The sequence below is a fragment of the Narcine bancroftii genome, chromosome 5, assembly GCF_036971445.1.
Source record: "Narcine bancroftii isolate sNarBan1 chromosome 5, sNarBan1.hap1, whole genome shotgun sequence".
NCBI classification, from domain to species: domain Eukaryota; kingdom Metazoa; phylum Chordata; class Chondrichthyes; order Torpediniformes; family Narcinidae; genus Narcine; species Narcine bancroftii.
In genome coordinates this window covers 34401402-34414031 of record NC_091473.1, presented here as the reverse complement: position 1 = coordinate 34414031, position 12630 = coordinate 34401402, and the positions used below count along the sequence as shown (strand labels likewise).

The following is a 12630-nucleotide window of genomic DNA, read 5'->3' as shown; positions in this document are numbered from 1 at the left end:
GCGGGCCTCAAGCTCCCAGGCAGGAGTGGGACCCTTGGGCTCTTGGCACAAGCGGGGTCTTGGTGGTAAGGTGTCAGTGATCATCTTTGGCCAGCATTATTATTTTGGTGAGAATTAAACATTATTTTAATGCCTAAAAAGCTATACCTTGCTGTTTGTTGTTGTTTAAACACTGTTACAAGTGATTTGCTGTTGCTACTGGGCTGTTTTTAAAGAATTGACCGGTTCTCCAAACAAAAAACGTTTAGCGGAAATGGGCCTGGTTCCGACCATTTAGGATAATCAGAGTTATATTATATAACATGTTACATTTTTTGTATTTTTACATAACAATAAAACTAATCTTTTGAATCTTTGAAAGCAACCTAAAAGGAGGAAATGTTTTACAAGATTTTTGAAAACTGGTGAAAACATTTCCATTCTGGAAGTTGGAGAATATTTATGTTTACTAGAACCCAATTTTAAATTAAAAAAAATTTAGACATACAGCACGACAACAGGCTATTTCCCCTCCACAAGTCTGTGCCACCAAATTTACACACAATTAACCAACACCCTGTTACGTTTCAAATGGTGGGAGGAACTGGAGCCCCAGGGGAAAACCCATGCAGATATTGGGAGTACGTACAAACTCCTTACATACATTGTGGGATTTGAACCCGTCTCCATCGCTGCTACTGTTAAGGCATTGCTCTAACTGCTATGTCAACCATGTTGCCCCATAAACTTGATAACAATTTCAGAATTTTGACCCATTTCCAGAAAATGTTTAAAGAATGTCATTATTATGTTCCTATCCGGTTTAACTTCCATAAAATTCTATCATGAAGAAACCGTTGCTGTCGACTTGCCTTTTCCTGGGGATCAGTAAGAGGTGGGGAAATGTTCATGAATGTTCAACATAAGTAAACAAGCCATGGAGCTGAAACACACTTCATTCAGTGTTTGTATCAAGGCCAGAAGGTTCTTTTGATGCTTAAATAGAATGGACTGCTATTATGATTACATTATGCCTTTCACTATTGAGCACAAAGTTGGCAAATACATAGTCCTTGGGATGAAATCCTTGGTATAATGCTGAATAGGTTGTCAGAAAAGATTTTTAATTTCCTATGACAGTGAACTGCTCAACTGTAGTTCCTATTTCTCTACTTCAACAGATGTATTAGAATTAAATTAGCAAGGAGGGAAATTTATGTGAATATATTACCCAATTTACAACCAAAGGAAACAAAGTCTGTTCATCTAAAATCATCTTCTCAAAGTACCAATCAAACAATTATTGGTTTGGACCAATAACGCAATCTAATATTGAAAGGCTTAAGTGAATTTTTTAGAAGCACATGCATTCCAAAGTGGAATCATCAAATTGTAAAGTGTGGAACAGGCCCTTTGGCCCATTTTGACTTTGCTGGCAAAGTTTCCCATCTACATTAGTCCCATTTCCCTCTCTGGTTCATATCCCTCTAAACCTTCTCTATCCTTGTATTGTTCAAATATCCTTTAAATGACCCGCTCTACTACCACTTCTTCTGGCAGGTCGTTCCACATGACCACCCCTGCCCGTCAGGTTCTTTTAAATCTTTCCCTTCTAGTTTTAGACTCCCCTACCCTTAGGAAAAGACTATGGTGATTTACTTTATCTGTACCTCCAACAACTTTAGAAACCCATGCAAGATCACCCCTCAAGGAGAAATGTCCTAGCCTATAAGGTCTCAACTCATAACTCAAGTCCTCCAGTCCTGGAAACATTCTAGTGAATCTTCATTGCACCCTTTTTAGCTTAATGATATGTTTCTTAAAGCATGGTGACAAAAACTCCATACAGTTCTTTAAGTATGGCCTTCCCATCATCTTATACAGCTTTAACATGACATCACAACTCCTCCACTCCATATTCTATTGAATGTAAGCGTGCCAACTGCCTTGTTCATCACGCTGTCTGCCTGTGTTGTCACTTTTGGGGACTTTTATACCTTTCTCTCTGTTCTACAACACTCTCCTGGACCATTTACTGTGCACATCTTACATGGAGTTGACAGGCCAAAATGAAACACCCTGCACTTATTTGAACTGAAATTCATCACTCATTCCTTGGCCCACTTACCCAGCTGATCAAGATCCCCTTGTAGTCCTACAATGTGAAAATATGTGAAAAGATTTTCACACATTCCTACTTCTCACTCAAAGTCAAGGCAATGTTTAAATTCTACTACCATTTATGAAACTGGTGTCCACCCTCACAGTGATAGGAAGAAAAGGTTCAGTAAAATTAAAGGAATACTTAACATTGTAGGATTAACTGTAAAGATATCAAAATATCCTTGAAGGAAGCATCATACCAGAATTGCTTGGTGTAATATCCAGAGTTACATTTTGTCAGTGTTATCAGGATACAAGAACCCTCTAAACTCTCCGAACACTCAATTTGAACTCTTCAATATGCGAATTTGGTACCAAATTAAGCCAGGTGGCTCACCGAGTTTTCTTCCTTCTATGTTTAAAAGCAATAATAACTGTACAACTGAGTGGCTTGATAAGTCACTTCAAAGGGTTTTCAACAATCAAACTGATGGGGTTTTTATGACAATCCAGTCATTTCCATGATTTTCTTCTCCAAATTCCAGACCATCAACTTAATTTAAATACCAAACCTGGCATGATGGGTTTTGAACTCGTGTCTCAGGATTGTTAATCCAGGTTTATGGACAACTAGTCTTGTGCCACTAACTGCTGAAACCTTTGATGCTGGGTTAGGAAATTAAGAGTTTAAATATTCTTTTGGTGCTTTTGTTGACTCGTAAGATGACAATAGAAATTAGTGTAAAGATTTGGAAGCAAACAGCAAGGGTTTTAAATAAAATAATTGTGATTGACATTTACAACTCAGGAATGTACAAGATCAGGAGGAAATGAAGCAAACGTAATGGATATGTATAAAGGCAATGCATTTTACAAAGCAACACTGAATTTATTTATAAAATTATAATTCAAAAGTGAATTTAAAATTGGACAGAAGGGGAGTATTAGACATAAGTGAAATAAAGGAGTGGGAGTTTACTGATGATAAGACATGGCCATTTGTGTCTCTGTACATTAAGTTCTGGAGAACTCCTGCTCATTGTCCATCTTTATAATTTGGATACAGATTAAACAATATTGTAATATACAGATAGCAGCAAAATAGGGGACACAGCTAATTTTCTGGAAGAACAGAAAATTGCAAAGGGACTGTTAAGTTAAAAATATGCTATTAAGTAGCAGTTCACATTCAATAGTAATGTGAAGGTAAGGTTATGGATTTTTGTTTTAAAAAAAAGTCAACATACTCTGAATGGAAGCAGTCTGTGCTATGAAAAGCTGAGAGACCAAGGGGACACAGTTTCATAGAAGATTCAGTAGCAAGCATCTTCAGTCAATATTGCAGTGAAAAACATGAAAAGGATAGAATACAAAAAACAAAAAGGTGACTTTTCATTTATTCACATTGTGTTGACTTTTTTTTGGCTTGGAGGATATCTATTGTTCAATCATAATTGCCCTTTAAACTGCAGGGCCAGCTGGGTCACTTCAGAGGGCAATTATATTCACAGGTCTGAAACCATATGTAGACCAGAATGCGTAAGCACCTCAATGAAGGACAGTAGTGAACTGGTGAGATTATGCAACAATCAGATAATATTCATTATTATTTATATTAGCTTTTATTCCATATTAAAAGTTCCCAGGTACAATGGTGGATTTGGACTCGTGTCAATTAATTAGATGTCTGGGTCAAAGGAAACAAATCCAGCAAATTTAACTCCTTTGCCACTATGTATTTAAGGTGCAAAAAAAGCCAGAATAAGGTCTAGGAGTGTTGATGCCATATTGCACTATGTCCCATGAGAAGTACTTTGAAATTCAGCGGAGATCTAATTTAAATACATGATGCTGTTTGTCATATGAGGAAACGGAAGACACAAAATACAGAGCTTTGTGTTAGAATAGAAACTGTAAAGCATTACTACTCATTATATATAACTTACAGATAGGCCCATCAATCCAATTGATCCATACGGTGCCACGGAATTCTATTAACAGCCCTCATCTAATGCCATGCACGTAATTTTTTGTTTCGTCACCTGTTTTACCAGCTCCTGCTTAAATGATATTGTGCTATTGACTTCAAATGCACCGTAAGGAAGCACATTTTAATTCTATGTACTTTCTGGCTGGAATACTTCCTCCTGAGTTCTAGACCTTGTCCTCCAAACCTACTCCTACAGGTTCCTCAACACAAAAAATCCACAGGTAAATAGACCCAGATGATCAGTGAAACCCAGCATAGTGCAGAGCGTTTCTGATGATATGTAGTAAGTCATGTACAGTACTTAGAATAGTTCTAACTCCCACTTAAACAAAGCTGCAGAATTAGCAATTAATCAAAGAATTTGATTGCTAATGCAGTGTCAACCCCCACACCCCCCCCCCCAACACAAAGAAAACAAGGGCAAACATGAAATGGTTTTAAAATTAAAATGAAACACAAATAAATCACACAAAACAAAAAAACACCTTAAAATGAGAAAATGATTACATTTTTTTTTAAATCCACCATTAACTATATTTATCATTCTCACTGCTAATTCTCTTCATTAACATGAATGGGATTCTTGGATTAGCAATCTAGTCAGAAGGCGCAGATGAGGTAAGGACTTTGTTTATTGCAGAGTGAACAGTGAGAATGACAGCCAAGGTAGCTCCTCCTGCAGGATGTGGCAAATAACGGAAACCAGCAATGCCTCCACAATCTCTACCGCTACTTCTTTCATGATCTAAGGTTGCAGTCCACCTGGTGCAGGAGACCATTGTTAGATAAAAACATCATGAGCTGGGAATGTAGAGGGAGTCTCCCAGTGCTGGGCCGTAACAAGATGCAGTTGTGACCTTGTACTCTCAAGATAAGAGTGGGGATGACAAATTGATGTGCAGGAAGCTAGCAGAGAGGGACAGCAACAGTTTATTCATTGGACAATGTCATGGTATGATAATTTACTAAGTACGTATCCTAAGGTATATAAAAAACACCATTTTCTGATAACGGCAGAATGCGCCTTCTCCAACTAACACTGTTAGTTGCAAGTGTTACAATCCGGCAATAAAAAACAAAGAACCTTGATTTCGACTCAGTCTGGTGTTTGACTCACTCATTCATGAACAAAGCAGACCTAACACCATTCAGTTTTCTGAGCACCTTCACCCTTTAAATAGTAACTCCATTCACTGCCATTGCCTGATACCCTTCGACATCAGGCATGCTGTTGATGTTTTCTACAGTGAAGACTGATGCAAAACACACATTTAGTTCCTCTGCCATCTATCTCCTTGTCTCCCATTATTATTTTTCTAGCATCATTTTCTTGTGGTCCTATATCTACTACCATGGTTCTCAACCTTTATCTTTCCACTCACATACCGCTTTAAGTATTCCCTATGCCATAGGTGCTCTGTGATTAGTAAGAGATTGCTTAAGGTGGTACGCTGGTGAAAAGAAAAATTTTGAAAAATACTTTTTATCATATGTAATTCATTCATTATGTGCACAGTTTCATAACTTCCAAAGGAAATGGCCAATGACGATTTTTCTCAAGGAAAATATTTAACAATTGGGTCATGAGCAGTAATTCTTAACCTTCCCTTCCCACTCACATACCACGTGAAGTAATCCCTTACTAATCACAGAGCATTGATGGCATAGGGATTACTTCACGTGGTACGTGAGTGGAAAGATAAAGGTTGAGAACCACTGATCTACTATCACCTCTCTTTTATTCTTTATATACTTGAAAACGCTTTTTTTGTATCCTCTTTGATATTGTAGGAACAGCAGATGAGCAAAGAAGATCAGTATATGGAATTATGACATTATGGCTGTCAGTGAATCACGGTTGCAGGAGGGGCAGGATTTGCAATTCAATGCTCTGGGGTTTTGTTATTTTCAATACAATAGAGAGGGAAGGATTAAGGGGGAAGTCAAGGAAATTTTCACAAAGAATGCATGGAGATTTGATGGTGGTACTGTATATAGTATTATGAGGGGTATAGATAGGGTAAATGCAAGCAGTCCTTTTTCTCTGACGTTGAATGACACAAGAACAAAGGTCATGGGTTAAGGGTGAAAGGTGAAATGTTTACATGCAACTTCTTCACAGAGGGTAGTGAGAGTGTGGAATAAGCTGCCAGTGGAAGTGGTAGATGAGGGTTCAATTTTAATATTTAAGAGAATTTAGCGAGGTACATGGATTGGAGGGTTATTGGCGGGGGGGTGGGGCAAGGTGGAAAAAGTGTTTGTCACATACAAGGTGGGCCAAAGGGCCTGTTTCTGTGCGGTAATGTTCATTGGCTACATTTACCAGTGTAAGCATTTTTTTAAAAACTGCAGAAGTTCATGCTCCATGACTGGATGTCATGAACGCCAGAACATACTCAGAAAATCAACAGCAATCACCTCAGTGGACGTCTAGGATATATTTCTCTGCATGGAAACTCCAGACTCTCCATATTTGCAGGAAATTTTGGCATTATACTTGCGGAACCTGGTTAATGAAATCTCTACAAGTGGTTAATATCGTCTCCAGCATCCACCTCATAAAATAATTTCATAATCTTAGTCTAATAAATTATAGCTCAATTTTTTCTTTAGTTTCAACCTATTCTGTTATAATTTTTCAGACATCTTTTCAAATCTGTCCTGTATCTCCATACTTGTGTTTTCATCTAGTGTAAAGGGCTGTGGCAATACCCTGAAACTACTCTGAACAGAGTAGTTAGAACAGTCTAACAAGATTAAATACAAAAAAAATCTTAAAGGGTGAGTTGAAAGTCTGTTAAATATTCTCCCAGAGTTGATAGCTGAATCCTATGTAAATATTTCAAATTAAAGAAAATTAGTGAATTGAGGAAAAAGATTAAAAAACAATGGAAATAAGAAAATAAGAAAATAAGAAATAAGAAAAACAGTTCTAATTAAAGAAATTTATATACATGGAGTACAAACTGACTGTTCAAATATCAATTTTAATTTTGTAATTTATTGTACGTCTATGAATTTTGAAGCATTCAAACTGCTGGGAATCAAATCTGGAGTCTGAATTCAGCTGCTAACTGTTATCTAACTGGCAATTAAACTTTAACTTAAAGTGGATGACCACACTTGCGAGATTACATTCCTTTCTTTATTCAGTAAGTAGATTACAGATGAATCATAAGATCTCAAAAGCCCCACGGTTCCTCTCAAGCCCATATTCAAAGATAGCTGGATAGATGCTGGAAATGGCTTCAGAATTGGTCAGCATTTCCTAACCTTACATCAAGTCACCAATGTTATTAGGTGAACTGCTTACCACTCTCCATAGTCAACCACTTGGTGATATTCACCATTGATACTCATACTGGGGGAAAAAATATAATTGTGACATTTTGCAGTCAAGACATAGGCTTTTGGAGTGGATGAGGTTGAAGTTTTTGGTCAGTGGTGGAAGAAGCTTCATAATGTAGTTTGCATCTTTGGAAAGGAAAGTGAAAGCATCAGCTTTTTTCAATTTCTTTAAAAACTTTTAAAAATTTTAATCATGCAGTGCCGTAACAGACGCTTTCAGCCTACGAGCCCATGCCGCCCAATTGCACCCCTTGACCGACAACCCTGGTATGTTTTGAATGGTGGAATGAAATGGAAACACCCAGAGGAAACCCACACAGACACCGGGAGAAGGTACACAAACTCTTTTCAGACAGCGCCGGATTCGAATGCCAATCACTGGCACTGTAATATAGTGTCGCACTAACCACTACATTAACTGCGTGACCCTTTACTTCAGTTTCCTTCAGCTGCATCTACAGCTAAGGGACCAACCACATCTTGGTTCAATTAAAAAGTCAGTCTGAGTTGAATGGTGGAGCAGACATGATGGTTTGAATGACCTCATTCTATCCTATCTCTTGTAGCTTACAGTTAAAAAAATGCAACTGCATGTCAATAGCAGAACTCTCAATCAAAATTAAGATTCTAACTGCAAAATATCTTATTTGTTAGTTATTAGTTAAGGCAGAGAAAACAAAAGCTTCAAGCCATTCATTTTATGTTGTTTGAAAATTGAAATGCAGTCCAATCCTTTCCACAAATCAAGAGAATCATCATTGAAGTTTTAGTGCTAGAATTTTATGTAACGTACAACATAGTAAGTGGCTGAAACATTAATGTCAGGCTTCTGAAATGAGATTTTGATTTGTTAGGCTCCTAGCAATTACTTGGAGTTGTATGCATCCATTTACAAAGGCATGAAATAAGTTGGCTCACCAGCATGTGTTATAATGATTAACTGTGGCAGAAAGCTGTCACAAAAATTATACTACATCTTACTGCAAAAAGTGAAAAATCTTCTGTTTGATTCAACAACTGACCGTGCAGTTTTGCATATTGCCATCACCCTGTTTCACCACCCACATGGTGCAAGAACTGGGTCAGAATGATAAGTGCCCTGTCACATCGATCTTTTCCAAGTTATTAGAATGCATTGAATTTAAGGGCCGGTGACAAAATAGAGGCACATATTTACCCGAATAGTTCACAGTTGAAACTGACAATCAAAGTTATTGGAAATTACAATAAATCTGCAGAAATTACACTATTATCTGTTATAATAGAGTAGAAATAATTTTATTCATTCAGTAACCCTTCAGCAGACAAAATGTGGAGTTGGCTGTTTACTGAAGTGGTCTCTGCTTTCTAGTTATTCTAACATGGTATCCCACATCTCCTGTGCATGTTGGACTTTTGCTATGAATAGCACAAGGAATCAAAGATCCTAGTACAATCAATGCATTGCATCTGTACTTTGGGTTTGCAAAATAATAATGATCTTTTTCACATCATTTGCTTCACAACAAGCAGCATTAGCTGAGCATAAATTACAGTTGTAGAAACTCAGCAAGTAAGGCAGCATCTACAGGAAGTAAAGGGTAACCAATGTTTCTGGATTGAGCCATTCATCAAGGCAAGTTTTGCTCAGGCCCAAAATGTTGGTTCCCCTGCATTTCCAGAGATGCTACGTTACCTGCAAAGTTTCTGCAGGACTTTGTGTATTGGCTGAAATCACAGGATCTGCAGACTTTCCTTATTAACAACCTAAATTACAGGAGTTGGTTTTGCATTTGGTACTTATAAGCTATGGTAGAATAAACCAAAAGAGAAAAAAGTCAATGTGAAACATTTTCATATCAACAGTTCAATAACACAATATGTTAAGTTGCAATTTTTCCGAGTCCTTAATGCTAAAAAGGTGGTAAATCATCTCCCAACTATTTAATTTCCCTTCCAATGGAGTTAGATGATGCAAAAAAAAAAACAGAAAACTGTTAATATGCCACTTCTAATCAGTTAAATGTCTAACCTTTGCTGTTAAGAAGTCAGACTGGAACTCATTCACACAGTAATAAAAAAAATGCTGTAACAATAACAACTACTATTTAGGGCACTGAACAGAAATTCTGATTTCTATTCATAAAGCACATAAAATTCATAATTATTCAAAGAATTTGACATGCTAAACAAAGCAGAGAATGCTAAAAATCATTCAGCAGGACAGAAAAACAGTCTCCAGTTTCTGTCCACAATGACAGTTTAACCTACTGAACGATTCCACCATTCTGCTTGTGTTTCAGTATTTCAGCTTTTTTGTTCCATTTTATCTGTTAATAAAAATTTGAAGCAATAAATTTTGGGAGAACAGTAAAGTAAGATACAACTGGAACAGTAATGCGATGAGATATGAAGTGCTGACAAGAAGATACATTAATAAAATGGAAAACAGAAGCTTTGGTTTTGCATCTCGAAGCAACCAATACCAAAGTGTGCAAGACATGAATGAGGCTGCAGTTGCTATTTCATTTACAATTTTAACCACCTCATTGGAACATTTCAGTGCAGACACTTTCATTTATTATCGTATTTAAAAGTGTATAATTTTTTTTAAAAACTTGTTACACTTCAACTCAGTGCTTGCAGGGTGACTGGATAAAGGCTTTCTGGATTGTGAAGGGTGACAGGTTTCTTTCACTGCCTGAAGAGATATTAAGAAGGCAGCACATTTAAACATGCCAATCAAAACAATAATTCAAGGAGACATGAAAAAAAAATGTATTGTGAATGATTAGAATGTGAGCACACAATAACAAAATATCATTTAAGCAAAGAACTCAACACCTTTCACAAAGGAAAAGAGCAATTTGTTGAAAGAACAGGCATACTGAGAAAACTGTAAAGAAACTTATTTTTCTCAATATATCTATTCTTTCAATTTAACAGAACACATTTTGTTAAACCACAAAATCTAACAAGAGCAAAACTGGGATTGTAATTAAATAACATTAAAGTTTTTTTTCTGAATTTACCATGTTGCATTTTGTACAGCTCCAATGCACAATGCAACCTCTAATGTTTAAAAAATTCAAGTTACTTGACCTTTGAACGGTCACATAACAATGAGCTATAATTAGCAAGGCAGCTAACAGGCCAAAATAATTAAAACAAATGGGGAAAAAAAATCTGGCACTGAAATCTCTCTCCCATTGCAAATGCCATTTGTCCTGAAAGGGTTTCAAATGGGAATATAAAAATACTTGGCCTTATTGAGAATCACATGTCTAAATTAAGTTGCCAACATGATTGTCAATTAAATCTTTTTTTAAAAAAGATATTGTATGAATTAAATTAGTGTTTGTTGCATGGAACACACTTGCGCAAGATTTTATAAAACATAGCAACAATTATTTTCACACAGGATCTACGGTGGCATTAAACGAATCACCTGTTATAAACCTGCCTATATTACACTACAGTCTATCATGTAAACTAATTTGATTTAGTGATATTCCCCATATCCTTTCATTTAAAAATAAAATCCAACATATATTTTGCAATTTATTATTCTGGAATCCATTATGGAGTCTGATTCCACTGCTGAGTTTTAAAGGCATTTTACGTCCCAACAAGGCTGTAGACAAAGCAAAATCCTCTTAGGAAGCTAACCATTTTATGATGACGATTCTCACTTTATCAATTTAGTTACTGACATGCTGTCTAGAATTTTTTTTCCACTGAAACTACATAAAAAATATTTAATTGGACACTGTTGTTCTGTCAAATTTATGGTGTGCCAAGAGATGGGATTTGGAGCCAGCTTGTAATGCAAGTCTGACATTAGAAGTGATGGCCATGTTGACAGAGAAAATTGGAAAAGACACAATTTTGATATTCAAAAGACATTGTGACATATTTATGGATGGGAAGGGTGAGGAGGACATGGAGCAGGTCTAGGCAAATAGGATTAGCCAATTTGGTCAGTATGGATGGGTTGTACAAAAGGGTCTGTTGGAACTGCCTAAATATGACTCCTTGTTGAAACTGACAATAATGGATCAAATGAAATCAAAACCTATTGACTGACAAATGTGATTTGGGATTAAAAAAAAACTGTTGAAACTCCTCTGAAAGTTGAAGTGAGATAATCAAAATGTTACTTTTTGGCTATTTTGAAAATTTCACTGATCAAATACTGACAAGACACTAAATTAACACATGATTTTTTAAATTCAAAGTACAGAAGTTCATTCCAATGTCATCACAAAAGTGCACTTTCATTGCTCCCTTTGTGTATGGACAGCCCTTACTTAATGCACAGATCCATTCTGTTCCCATTTGCTTATTTCCCTGTGACCACATGGATTTCCTTCCACATCCCAAAAAACACCTGGGATGATGGATCAATTAGCCAGTGTAACTTGGTGAACAGTAGAATCTGGGTATAGATGATGGGAATCAGGGAAGGATAAAATAGGATCAGCGTAGCATTATTTTAAATAGCTGCTTGATAGTTCATGGGGCCTGTGTGAGATACCAGTGGATGAAGTGCAAAATTGTTATTTTTGTTTGCTTTTCCCATTTCATTTACTATGAACAAATGGGTCAAGATGCGGATGGTGGGATGGAGCACAAATTCACATTACCAATCAATTGGAAGTGTATTGTTTTCACCCCATCTTGATCTGTTGACAGATCTGTTGCAGCTTACTTTAAAAATTCCATTTCATTAAGTCAGTCACAAAATAATGGTCCTGAATATCAAAATATTTTTCAATTGTATGGACGAATGAACCTATCACAAGCACTGAGGCATCGCCACCTTCTCAGGGCAATTATAAGGATAGTCAGTAAATGCTGGACTGAGCAGCAACACCCATATCCCTTCAATCAATTCAAAACAAAATCACACCTTCCTGTTTGATCTCAAGAGGACCCCATACCATCTCGATTTGGTATAGCAGATAGTGGCAATGCCTTTACACCTCCAGCGATTGGGACTGGGGTTTGAATTCCTCGCTGTCTGCAAGGAGCTTGTACATTCTTCCCATGTCTGTGTGGGTTTTCAATGGGGGGCTCCAGTTTCCTTCCATTGTTTGAAACTGGGAGTCTAGGTTAATTGGGCAGCACAGACTCGTGGGCCGAAATGGCCTGTTACTGTGCTGTGCGTCTAAATTTAAAATTAACTTTTTTTTTAATTACATGGTGTTGGCTCTGTACTTCAATTAAAA

The 12630-nt window shown here is 36.8% G+C and overlaps 1 protein-coding gene and 1 long non-coding RNA gene across 5 annotated transcripts in view; one reads left to right on the top strand and one right to left on the bottom strand.

The window, feature by feature from the left end:
- Positions 1-12630, bottom strand: part of suclg2 (succinate-CoA ligase GDP-forming subunit beta) — a 403858-nt gene that overhangs the window by 222802 nt on the left and 168426 nt on the right. The window lies entirely within an intron of this gene.
- Positions 3584-7926, top strand: LOC138762658 (uncharacterized). The gene is made up of 2 exons (XR_011357026.1): positions 3584-3654; positions 7620-7926. It is a non-coding gene; the product is annotated as an uncharacterized lncRNA (long non-coding RNA).